The following is a 13,823-nucleotide window of genomic DNA, read 5'->3' as shown; positions in this document are numbered from 1 at the left end:
CAGCGCAATTTTTCGAATAGCCTTTTTTGATAGCAGGAAGAAGTATCGAAAGCCGCAGTGTGGGACTTTAATCTGCTAAACCTAACCTACTCCCATCTCACGTCTCTCGCACGGGACCACTGAACTTCATGGGAATGAAGAAGATATTTAGGAATGACTGACACCTAATCTGTTGAAAAGTTCTCAATCTTATCATAATTTGATCTGCCGTTTTGCTGCCAGCTTTCTCTTTTACAGAGGACTCGCGCATAGTCAAACTGTCCACCGTTCGTCTACCCTCAAGTTTGGTTTACAGCTTTTCCTTTTAATTGAAAACTGAAGGCAATGATAGAGTACATGTTCAGAGTCTTCTATACGCTCTGTACATGTCGCACAATACGGACTAAAGTCATAACAATATTTGTATAGGGAGCTTTTAAAGCACCCACGGCCGCTGAGTATTTGGGTCAAACGAAAAATTAGCTGTCTATGTTATCTATCTAGCCACGAATGTATGTCTGGAACAGTTTGGACATCCATCGTCCTTTGCAGGAAGTTTGCTACCGTAGTTGCCACATTGTTATGCATTTTATTCTCTCCTCTCTTTTTGCTGCTGTAAAATCTCTCGAAGACCTATAATATGAAGGATGTTCAAAAAGATTTGGCTTCTATCATACTTATTTGCACCGAGCTCAGACTTGTAATTTTTTCATTCTAACCGTAAAATAAGGGTTGTAAGCAGTGAAGTGAATGCGTGTACTCTTCTGAAAATGAAGTAAGAGTTGGAATGTTTAACTCAATCCTAGTACTTGCGTTCAGTTGTCATGTCTTGAGTACCATGAGCAACGCAATTTGTTTGACACAATAGTTGGGAGTCACTCTTTTGCAGATAGTGACTAGAGACTAAAGTCTATCGGATGAAGACTCTGTTTCGATGATGACTGGTGTCTGCTACGGGATGTATTACATAAGATAAAAGTTCGGCATAGCCTGAAGTAAGGTGACTTTGTTTTATAAAATGTGAATTCTTTATTTCTTATTGCAAATTAATCTCTTCTCCTATGAAATAATTCCCGTCTAATAGAACGCATGTCTGCGCACGCTTTTTCCAATTTTCGCAACTGTCTGAATAGCCTTTTCCGGTATAGCCTTCTCCTTAATCGTGTCAAAACGGCATTGGCGTTTTGAGTTTTTTGAACAGCTAGGGAAAGCACAAGACCATCAGAAACTTATGATGGTTGTTTAACGATCTGAGTCAAGTTTTTGGCAAAAGGTTGAGAAGAACTAATGATAGTTCTGTAACATTGTGATTATGAACCACATTTTTCCGATTGTTTCAGATGAAATGCCTGCGTCGTTTGCGTGGATAACGCTCAAATATTATTTGTGGACATTTTGGTCCCTTAAAGAGTTTACGATAATCTTCGCACCTTACTTTTTGATCGCAGTACTATAATGGACGTCGGAGGAGAAGATAGAAGAAGAAAATAGAAGAAGAAGATAGAAGTTACAATGCCATCTTGGAACATGTATTAGATCGAGATTTAGCTTTTAATTAATTAAGCTTTCTATCTACAGTCGAAAAAAAAACTCTAAGCTAAGGGTGATCGTCTCTATTACAAACCTAAAGCTATTTATATGGAATATAACATGAAATAAAATAAGGACAACAAGTACGATGAAGTATGATCTCCAGGAATTTTTTTTTGATATAATCCATTCCAAATTTCATGAAGATGTCTCGTCAAATGAAAATGTTCTCCATTCAAGCACTTGACTCCGATCTTTTATTTTGTATGACAGCTATATGCTATATTGGGCCGTCATCGGCAGTTCTTAAATATGTGGAGCTTCTTGGGAAGGTAAGGACAAATGCAAAATTTCAAATCATTATCTCAACTGAGGGACTTTCTCTCCTGTTTTCTTCGCTAGTGTTCTAAGCGATGCATGAGTATGTTCACCATAAACAAGGGAATAGGTATCGTAAGGAATCTCACAGCGCAACTCGAGGACTTGGCAAATAACTGAGGGACTACAACGCCAAGAAGGTTTTCTACAACCACACATCATTCCATGGGCGATATTATAGCCCTTTGTCATGAGGCGCATTATCATGAGAAACGCTAATAAGTATAAAGAGCTACACTGCGGTGAAGCAAAGAGGAATGCTGTCGAGTGCTCAAATGGAAAAAAGAAGTAAATAGAAGAAATTCATTATTGACTGATAAAGTACTTGTATAATTATTAATTATTATCTTATTTATTGTTTACTAGTAAGGTAAACATTATTATTTATATAAGAAGTAATTTCTTTATCTTTCTAATGAAGTTACTAATTAAATATAAAAAAATATAATAAAATGAAGAAAGATAAAAACACATCGTTGAACACTTACACATTAAATAATCTTTCATAGTGAACTATGGAAATTTTCAGCTATGAAGATAAGGCTTAAATTACGTTCCCATGTGACAAGATGTTAATAAATAGTGCTCCACATGTACAGTAAGTTATCATTATGCTAAGTATAAAGATTTACATTTACTATGAACCAAGATTGCCACAGCTGTTAGAGGAGAGGGACAGTGAGCTTCTTTTCATATGGGTCAAAGGTTGGTGCCCCTGCACTTTTATTGTCAAGAGTTCTCTATGAACTTCATCTTCAGACCTCCTGACTATTGCAGTGCTTTCCAAGACGAGGTTGCAGCCCTTAAAGTAGCAGTAGATTTATTGCTTCGAAGTGCAGCCTCCTTCAGTGAAGTGACCATCCACTCAGATGTCAGGGCGGCGATATTAGCCTTAAACTCATTAACAGTTCGTTCAGGATTGGTCAAGGGGCAAATTTGTATATATATAGCAGTCCACGTGCGATGTCTCGAGATCATCCATCTAACCTAACCTAACCTGACCTAAGATTACTATCAGCAATATATAATTTTGTTGGCGTAAAGAATGTTGTTTTCAAATACAGAATTTCCTAAAGGGTTAGTTGTCAAATCAGCTGTTAAACAAGAACTTCTACTCATCATCAATAAAAAAATCATATTTTATTATTTCATAACGGAAAGCCGTTCAAAAATAGAAGAAACCTATTTCCAAACGCCGGTTCTGTGCAAGTAAGATATGTGCACTAAAACATTTGGTTCATAATAGCTCCGAAGCTCACCTCAGGTTTAATACTTATGTAGAGCTAAGTTATCCTTTTGTACTGCCCTTTCTCTCCTCCTTTCTTCACTAGCGTTCTAAACTATGATATGAGTAAGTTCACCATAAACAAGGGAATAGGTGTCGTAAGGAATTTCACAACGCAACTCGAGGACTTGGCAGATAACATTTGCCTTATATCGCACAATCTGCAACATGAACAAAAAAGTCAATACTCGTTGGACTGGAGATAACAGACGCAAAAACGAAGTCCGTGAGAGTCAGTCGCTCCAGCAGAAGCTACATAAAGACTGACAATCAGGAAATTGAGTTAGTCGACAGCTTCTGCTAGTTCGGAAGCATTATAACAATTGAGGGAGCAGCGGATACCAGCTGCAGGACAATTAAGGACAGAGTGATGTCTGGTCGGTGTGGGCAAGCTCGCAGATTTCCAGAAGCACTAAGCTCTAATTAATCTTCAAGAAGTCGACGCTATTGTATTGAAATGAAACGCGGCTGTTATCTCTTTCTAAGACTCAAAGACTTCAAGCATTCATCAAAAAGTGTTTACGAACTGTCTTCAGAATGTTCTAGCCAATTAAAAATTATAAAAAAAAGCATTGTAGAGGCTTTATGCTCTATAAAGGAGTAACAAGTAAAAAAGCAGTCAGGTCAATAATCTATACTGTTAAATCCCTTAGGGCTGACTAGTTAGAGAAGAACATTTGCAGCTTTACGGATGCGATAAGATCGGGCATACTCGAAGAAAATAAATTCCATAAAGCTTAGCAACTTCTCAATTCAAAATATAGGAAAAGGCTTACAGTGATTTAGTTTTTTCAAAAACACAAGTCTACGAGTGGTACAAAGTCTTCAAAGACGTTCGCAACATCGTTGAAGACATGCCTCGTTCTGAATAATCTTCGACTTCTTCAAGTGATGAAAATATATAAAAGTAAAGGATATGGTGCTTGAAAATCGTCAGGCAAGTGTTAGAGAGATGGTAAGAGAGCTTGAAATCTCTCGCGAGTCCATTCGAATAATTTTGGTGGATATTTTGGGTATGAAACGCGTACTTGCTGGACTCATCCCGATATAACTGAATTTTTTTTCAAAAAGATCACCGTAAACAGGTCTCTTTGGACATGCTTGATCGTGCGAATTCCGATGCCACATTCATGGAGAGCATTATAACTGCCGATGAGACATGGGTTTATAAGGAGGTCTATTTCATTGTATACGTATTGAGGCTTTTGCGTGAGAACATCCGTCGAAAACGGGCGGAATTGTGAAAGAACAACTCATGGATTTCTCGCGATGATAACGCACTATCGCATCGAGTCACGACTGTGATTGAATACCATCGATCAAGCTCCGTAAACCCCAGATTTAGCTTCGTGTGATCCCCAAACTGAAATTAGAGCGTGACGAGCTGACGAGCTGAGTCGATTTAGTCATGTCCGTCTGCCAGTCCATCTGCATATACGCTAACTAGTCCCCAGTTTTTGAGGAATTGATCTGCACTTTTGCACACTCCCTTTTCTCGCCAAGAATTTGTCGGAACCGTTATCAGACAACTATACTGTTGAGTTGCTGTACAAACGAACCGAATAAACTCAGGTTCCTATATGGAAACTGTCTTTATTTTACAAAATATCTTCGCAAATTTGGCCAATATTATTATCTGCAATCGATTACAATTTGAACTTATTGTTGAGATGGGATAACTATAGCATATAGCTGCCATATATGTAAAAAGTGATTATAATGTTTACTAACAAATGTTGCTTATAATTAAGTTACAATCAATTAAAAAATGAATGAATGAATTAATGAATAGAAAAATATATGAACAGCTGCGTTTGCCAACTTCCTCGCTAACTGTCTTCACCAACTGTGTTCTCCAACGGTCTTTTGCCAACTGTATTCGCCAACTGTATTCGCCAACTGTAATCGCCAACTGTCGCTACTCCTTGAGATGGGAAGTTGGTTGCTGCTTGCTAGCATCACGCAGGGTGTTGCCAACATTACATATATAGTAAACTCACCGTTAAAAATCGGAATAAAGGTATTTTTATATCATTTTATTCTATAGAAAATGCACCTCTACAGGGTATTATAGCTTCGGCGCAATCGCACTTAATGCTTTTCCGATATAATGAGTTACAAAACTATACCGAACAAAACAACTTCGTTACAATTTATTGTAATTTACGATTTGCGGCCTAAAAAAATCAGCTGCCGGTTCTTAATTTTTTGGACTGCCTCCACAGTTGTGCTTAATTGTTTTTACTCATTATTAACAAACAGCTAAATGATTTCTAAAAAATTAGACGAACAAAAAATTTAGGAACCTGTTTGAAAACCCAAAATCTCACAATTTCCCTGAAAAGACAAATCACTATACTAATTTTTTTCATTCAATAAATATCCGTACCAATTTTACATTATCTAGAATTGATGGTAAAAAAATATTTTTATTTTTCATGGTTTTAAGTTCCTTACCACCGAGACAATGCTAAGCTTGTAATGACATTTTAACCGACTGACCCACAAACAATTTAAGGCGACAGTGTATGAAATAAAATTATTTGCCATTATCACCATTGTGACCACAATTTCTATGTACAACAAAGTACAAAAAACCACAAATGATGACTTTTCACAAAAAAGCTGAGAGTAAGCTCCGAAAAATAGACAAATAGATAAGAGTCTCTTTGTATGAAATTTGTAGCTTTTTTTCTACATAAAGGAAATTATGGCTTCACATTTCACACCTTTGTGAAAATACAAAAAATTAAAAATAATACAAAAATCACAACAACAGTGTTGTCGAAATCCATTGAACAGATAATTGAGCTCCAAGCAAGCATGACAAGTCTGCGTGCAAAGCTTTTTATTGCACAAACAAATAAGCCTGAGAGAGTGTGTGTGTGTGAGCCATTGTTTGTGGGCAAACAGAAAATTTTATAGACATGAACATATATATAATATGTATATATATTTTTTAGCACATATCTGATATGTGGCGTTTTAGCGCTTTTTGTAGTTCTTGCTGTCTCGGCTTGCAGCCGCGTCTTCCCACTGGCCACACATGCGCTTGCACGCAATTGTTTGCTTGCCATTTCAATAACGTCAATTATAATTAACTGTGGGACTCACAGAGCACACATGCATAACACTACCAAATATCACACACACACCCACGCATATATAGATGATGTATGCGCATCGGATTTGACTACTTGACAGCGGCGGCGGTTTTACAATTGCTCTTTGACAGCATCCGTTTAGCAGCCGCAGCTTCTGTTCGATCGCCCACACACTCACACACACACACAAATAAGTAATTGAGCAGCTGATTGTGCTAAATAATGAACTATAGTAAATTTGATAAAAAAAAATAAACAATAAAATTGAGTTTGCGGTTGTAAAAGTTCAGCGTCCCTCCGATGCACAGCGACCGCCGGTGACTTTTGGCAATGAACGAAGCTGTTGACTCCCCGCTGAACTCGAACCAAAACAGTAATTGTCTTGCAATTTGTCTAATTATGTTCGTAAAATAGTTTCGTATGCGCGAAATCGAAAAAAAATATTTTGTATTGGAATTTATTTGTAAGAGTGCATTTACCCTTTCAGTTGAGTTCAGTTCTGAAATTATTATTTTGAAACCGCAAGAATGGGAGCTTTTAATCGAAAATGAATTATTTAATGAGCTATTTATTTTTTGCTTATATTCAAAGTTTTCTATTATTTCGATACATTTCTGCTTTATTAGTAGAATGTGATTAGTCTCTGGCAGACCGCTTAAATGGGTAGCCAATTCGACAGAGTGTCACTAACCAAGCTTGAATTGTACTTCACGGCGAGACGTGAGATCTGTCATTATTTCTAGACAATTTTCTCGTTCGCTTGGCTCCGGATTTATTTTGCAACTTTTATTTCGTCGATCTTTGTTTACATATAAGCTTCTTTAAAAAAAATCAATTTAATCCATGCTCTTATTTTTGTGAAGTTTTCAATATGTTATTGTTATTGTAGAAGCTAAAAACATTATATAAATTATAAAATACGTATTATCTTAAAAACTTTAGGCGGGATTAAAATCTAGTACGATAACGGTTATGTTGATCTAACGATCTTGCTTTCAGTGCTTCTTCTCCTATTGCGACAGTGAACATTATCCGAATAATTTTGAGGAACACTATTGTTGAAAGTTTAAAATTCTTGATGGTATAAAAATCTGCATTTATTCTGGTTATGGCTGTATAGATCCGACTGACATGGTTACAGCACTCTTTCCTTGTTTGCTGTTGGTTTGCTCAAATAATTTTTAGTAATTTTCGATCCCATGATTTATACGCTGCAGTTGGCAATTGTTTCTTGTGGCAAACCCGAAAAGATGTACAAATCCCAAGCAAAATGATCTCGTAGTTCCATTGAATAATATGCAGACTGTCTCTGTTTGCAACATTCGAAAAGATTTCCATCAAACAATTAATTACGTCTGCTTCATTTGCAGAATAAAAAGTACTACTTCCTTCACTGTATATAATTAGCCTTAAGCCAACGGGGAGAAAGTTTAGAACTAACACATCTAAAGTCGTTTGGGTTCAGTGTCTATTTCTGTATTTGGTAAGTGTCCATAAGCCCAAGGGCTCCTTTTGTAGCTTCGTTCCGACGTTATAAGTTACCATATCGATATTTAGTCCCTAGGCCCTAGAGTCTATACCGGAGTCTTAAATATGGTACCAAAGGGAGCGGTTAGCCCTTGCAGTTAGCTCAAATTTGCTGATTGGGTTTGGCCTTTTGGGAAGATTCGTGGTGGCTGTGGTTTAAACATTACGACAGGTAGAATTAAAATTCTGTTCAGTGCGGAGTCGCATTGGAGCCGGCTGCCGGACGGATAACTATGTATATAAGGCGTTGTTCCAAGCCGCGAACATATTGTTCAGATCAGACCTATGAAGGGTATTACCGCTTCAGTTTTCCTGTTTCTAGCTGTCTGCGATTCGTTGGTTCTCTACTCGTTAACCTTGAGCCCTGTTCTTTTGTTTTGACATTAGCATGTGAGTGTGACGATTTGAATTCGATAACAGAGAGTTAATATGTTTACTGTTTGGAATGACCGAAATGTCAAGTATCGTAAAAAAAATTATTATTGCATAAAAGCGAGTTATTTATCATTACATAATTTTAATAATAAACTTTTTATACAGAACTTATACATATATGTACTGTTTGAAACCAAGAATTTTATAAGTGGTATATGACACGGAAATAGAACGTCTTCTAAATAATATACAGATTTTTCCAACTTCTTTATTCAGATTTATACATTCCGTTTAGTTTGTTTGATTCGATACTACTTAACACATGAATCCTTGATGATATTATGTTAGGTTAATCTGGTAGGCCAACAAGCCATAGATTAGTTTTGGTCCCTTGCGACACCAGTTACTAGGTCCATGAGGAGTAGTCATCCTTTAGGATGCCTGCGCTTGAAGCGAATTTGAACATACTCTGTGGCCTCCCTATCGATACCTTTTCTAGTGTATCATATTGAGGAGACCTCAGATGCTTACAGCGTAGTCATGCGCAGAGATGCTGTAGTGTTTCCCTGATGCATTGCTCTAGAAATCTCCTGCAGTCTCCTCGATCTGTTGGCCACATTCTGTGGGCTTGTGTCGCCATCTGACAGTCAACAGTTAATATTGCGATTATGTCCTTACAGCCTCTTTTATCGAGTGCCAGTAGGAATTTGCAGTGAACGAGGGCAAGACGAAATATCTCCTGTCATCAAACAAACAGTCGTCGCGCTTGCGACTTGGCCCTCACGTCACTGTTGACAGTCATAACTTTGAAGTTGTAGATAATTTCGTCTACCTTGGAACCAGCGTAAACACCACCAACAATGTCAGCCTAGAAATCCAACGCAGGATAAATCTTGCCAACAGGTGCTACTTCGGACGGAGTAGGCAATTGAGAAGCAAAGTCCTCGACAAACAAAAACCAAACTCTATAAGTCATTCATAATTCCCGTCCTGCTGTATGGTGCAGAGTCTTGGACGATGTCAACAACGGATGAGTCGACGTTGCGAGTTTTCGAGAGAAAAGTTCTGCGAAAGATTTATGGTCCTTTGCGCGTTGGCCATGGCGAATACCGCAATCGATGGAACGATGAGCTGTACGAGATATACGACGAAATCGACATAGTTCAGCGAATTAAAAGACAGCGGCTACGCTGGCTAGGTCATGTTGTCCGAATGGACGAAAACACTCCAGCTCGGAAAGTATTCGACGCAGTACCCGCCGGGGGAAGCAGAGGAAGAGGAAGATCACCACTCCGTTGGAAGGACCAAGTGGAGAAGGACCTGGCTTCGCTTGGAATATCCAATTGGCACCACGTAGAGAAAAGAAGAAACGACTGGCGCGCTGTTGTTAACTCGGCTATAATCGCGTAAGCGGTGTCTACGCCAATTAAGAAGAAGAAGAAGTAGGAATTTGCACCCATGATGCTCGTTCCATTAAGTTTTGATTTTCTTTGCCATGCTTCTGTCCAGATCATCGTATGGACTATGCTGGGGTTTCCCAATGTTGTTAAAATTTTAGTGTGTTAGCCGTACAGTTCTTGGCAATCTTGTCCACTATTTCATTGCCCTCGCTGACTTTGTGACCTGGCACCCAGTAGAAGTGAAGTTACTTGCTACTGTCAAAACTTTCCACGGCTGCGGTTCTTATAATTTTATTATCGAAAAAGAGGCTATAAAAGCTCCAATTTTGGGTTTGAATTTTTTACTCGCAAAAATAAATGGTTTTACTTTAATAACGTAAAGCTTTGACCGACCTTTAAAACGTGTTATATAAGTACTACCCCCGAAATTCCTTATTTTATTTATCATCTATTCAATTTCCTAAATAATTTTTTAATACCACACATAATTTCATAGCAGTAAGATAAATGTATACAAGTATAAAGTTGGGACGTAGGCCTGAGCAGTCAGTTCTCTTAGCTTCCTAGTCTGACTGTAAATTTATTCACTAGTCAAATTTAAATAAATAAATAAATAAAAGTATAACTTTCCACATCACAAATTTGAAAGTAATTTTAAACATAACAGGCAACGAATACCTCCCACACAACGCGCACTCACTCGAGAAAGCTACTCAAAAAGCTCTGCCACGCAAGCTTACACTCAACTTCGGCTAAATGCAAGGCTTTCGGCCACAAGCGCTATGGTGTTTGGTAATAACAATTTTCAGATTAACACGGGTCTTTGAGTGGCGCGCACATACGTCTCTTAGTAACGCTCGCGCATGCGCATTGAGAAAGCCAAAGTGAATTGTGCAAACGGAGCGAAGTTTTGCGAATTTCACGCGATAAGCCAAACAAGAAATTAGCAAATTTGTGCAATTATTTACACATGTGCATAATATTCGACTGCAAGGTTTAACTAAACGTAGTAAACGACTTGCCAGAGTTGAGCAGAGCGCGCGCATGCGTTGGCCGAAGTGTAGCAAGATCAAGCGCGTAAGTTGAAGGCGAAATTGTGGTTCAATCGTTATAAAAAATTAAATATTGTGAATAAAAGCGACGAATAAAATAAGAAGTGTTTGAAAAGTAAATAATATAAGAAAACAAATTTAGTTAATTTTTAAACTAAAATAAATAAAAAAGTGATATTTTAGTTAAAATAAAAAAAAAAAAAAACAAATATTTTTGAAGAAAATATTGCGTTGAAAAGAGACTAGCAAGTGTTCTACAGAGTATTTACGCTGCATTTGGTAAGTTTAGAAAACTTGTTCCTTTTTTTGGATAATTGTGCTCAATATTTTTGAAAAAAAGTATTTTAAAAATTAAAAAAAATATTTAAATTATAAAAAAAAAATTATAATATAATTTATTTATTTTAAAAAGAATAGAAAAATAGTAAAATTATAAAAAAAATTTTAATATTTAAAAGAAATAATAAAAAAAAATATTTAAATTATGAAAAACAAATTTAAAAAAAATATGTACATTTTTTATTTTGTCTTTTAATTGAGTACAATTTGCTTTTTTTTATTAATTCTTTTATTAACCGAAATTTATTTATTCTTATCAACTAATGCAATAACGACCGTAAGCCGTACAATTTTTGAAATGTTTGTTTTTTTCCAAATAATTAATTAAAAACTATTTTTAGTATTGACCATATGTGATATATAAGAATTTTTTTATCAGCCCGTGTTATGTGCCAGTCATCTGTAAGCATTTGATGACCAATCGTCATTAATTTCGAATTAGTTCTTATGCAAATACTGCGAAATAAAGACCTCCACATTATTCTTTCGTAAGCAAATCATGTTTTGCCGCACGTGCAGCCAAGCAGTGCGACCAACGTGATGCTGTGCCAATCAGCCAGATGTGGGTTTCATTGAACTTTTTTGTTTATTGAGCATTTGGCTTGCTAATTGACACAGGTGCCTGAAATATTTTCTGCTTCTTCTCCGTTTTCAATATGCAAATTTAAACGTTAATGAACGGATTAATGTGATCAAACAAGAGTTTTGGATTTTTCACTTCCTTAAATACAGTTATATTGAAACTGCTATAATGTTACACAATGGCAACCTGCATTCTTAATGTGTATTTTATATGCACTGACCATGGAATATTTAGTTTGTCATGAAGTTTATAAAAGCTAGAAGAAAACGTCGGAGAATCTAATATTATATGTATATACATATATGAATGATCAACATGACGAGATGAGTCGTTGTAGCCATGTCCGTTTCTTATATACGCGAACTAGTACCTCAAATATCGATCTGGAATTTTACAATTTCTCTTCAAGAAGCTGTTCATTTGTTGAAACCGTCGTTGTCGGACTACTATAGCGTACAGCTGCCATAGAAGCTGACCGACCATAATCCAGTCCTCTTTGTCATTCCAATGTTGTATCACTTTTTACAGCATCCTAGCTTATCTTGTCAAAAATACATCCACGATCCCTTCGTTCTTCAAATGAGACAACTATGCTAACTTATAGACTTTTAAACAAGAAAATGAAATCATTTATTCACCATTCGTATCGCGAAAAAATTACGGTTTGGTGCTTAGATTTTGTAGGAAATTTACTGCTCTATAAAAATGGTCTTATATGATTTTTCGATTAAGTTAAGCGTTTACGAGATAACCATCGTCAAACATCAATGCATATTAAGAAGGATCAAAAACAAACATTTTTTTTTTCGTTTGGTACTCTGAAAAATAGGTTCCTAGACACCTCTAAGAAAGCCTCTCCAAAAACCTATGAGTTTCATCATTCATAATGATTTTTTTCATTGAGTTATAAAATTCATAAGAAATAAAAAAATTTCCCAAAAATAATCAAACTTCAGCCGTTAATATCTTTAAAACGGTTGGGTTTACGAAAAAATCGTCGAGACCTTTTTTGTAGAGCATTCAATTTCCTACAAAATCTATGGAACAAGATATTTTTTCAAGTAGTTGGAAGCGAGATATAAATTTTTCTATCTGATAATATGAAAAAATAGAAAACTGTATGTAGGATGACCTTCCCGTTACAATTAAGAACTCATGCTTGGAGAAGCTTTCTTAGAGGTGTCTAGGAACCTATTTTTCTGAGTCTAATGGACTTAGACCATATATGGTTCCAATAGGATTGCGCCACATGCCAAACAGTGAATGTCACAATCGATTTATTGAACATCAAGTTTGTCGAACGTGTTATCTGACGAAATGGCCCAGTCAATTGGCCGCCTCGGTCGTGCGATTTGACGCTGTTAGATTATATCCTAAGCAGCTACGTCAAGTCTATGGTCTATTCCACCAAGCCATCGACGATTGATGAACTTCGTACGAATATCGAACGTGAAATTGCAGCAGTATCGTCCGATTTATACTTGAAAACCGTCGAAAATTGTGTTGAGCGGCTGGACTTCTGCAAGAGTGCCCGTGGTAAATTATAAGTTAGGAGTGTCGCCATCTTTCTTAATGCCTTTTTTTCTGCTTCAGTATTACCTTCTTGCATCAAGTTGCGCCCTTTTAAGTTTTTTCCATAGATACGCTGCGGACTAGTAGATGCATCAGTTAATCATAATTTTGCTCGTCCTTTTCTGACCTTCCCCTAATTGCTCTTGTCTTAAGGTCTATTATCTAAATTTTTCTAGTTTAGGACTAAATCAAATTCATTTTCTTCAGGTCTGAAATTTGATATTTTATTATTATTGTTGAGACCTGGCTTAATTCTAGTTACTATGACAGTGAATATTTCGATTAAAATTTATTTTTTGTTTTCCCGAAGGATTCCGAAAAAACCGGCTGTCTGTGGAATCCCTCAACTTCCTTCCTACAAACCTCCTAATAGCTCTGTAGAGTTGTATTACAAGTAATATATCCAAACTGGTTTTAAATAAAATGAAACAGAAAAATATTGGTTTTTTTAGTGACTCTAATCTAAGCAATATTATCTAGTACGGTTATTCCTATAGCATTGCTTTTATTCCCTGCAATGTTTCGGCTACTCACGAGTTATATCTCATCTGATTCAAATTAACTCTTATTCAAATAGTCTTGATAGATTTTTTGCTTTAGTCTTTCTCAGCGATAATTTAAACTTTAGGTTACTGGATGCTGTTTCTTCCAAAAGCGCATGCCTCCTTCGTTCAATGACAATATTACAAAAAACTGTTT

The 13,823-nt window shown here is 36.4% G+C and overlaps 1 protein-coding gene across 1 annotated transcript in view; it reads left to right on the top strand.

Moving 5' to 3' along the window:
- Positions 1-10,827: 10,827 nt before the first annotated feature.
- LOC120778914 overlaps positions 10,828-13,823 on the top strand; it is a 61,834-nt gene continuing 58,838 nt past the window's right edge. The window contains exon 1 of the mRNA XM_040110964.1: positions 10,828-10,909. The gene's annotated coding sequence lies outside the window, so the exon portion shown is untranslated. The remainder of the gene's footprint in view (positions 10,910-13,823) is intronic.

This window comes from Bactrocera tryoni, chromosome 1, assembly GCF_016617805.1.
Source record: "Bactrocera tryoni isolate S06 chromosome 1, CSIRO_BtryS06_freeze2, whole genome shotgun sequence".
NCBI lineage: Eukaryota > Metazoa > Arthropoda > Insecta > Diptera > Tephritidae > Bactrocera > Bactrocera tryoni.
Note: the sequence above shows the minus strand (reverse complement) of the source record. Positions and strands in the feature narration are given on the sequence as shown.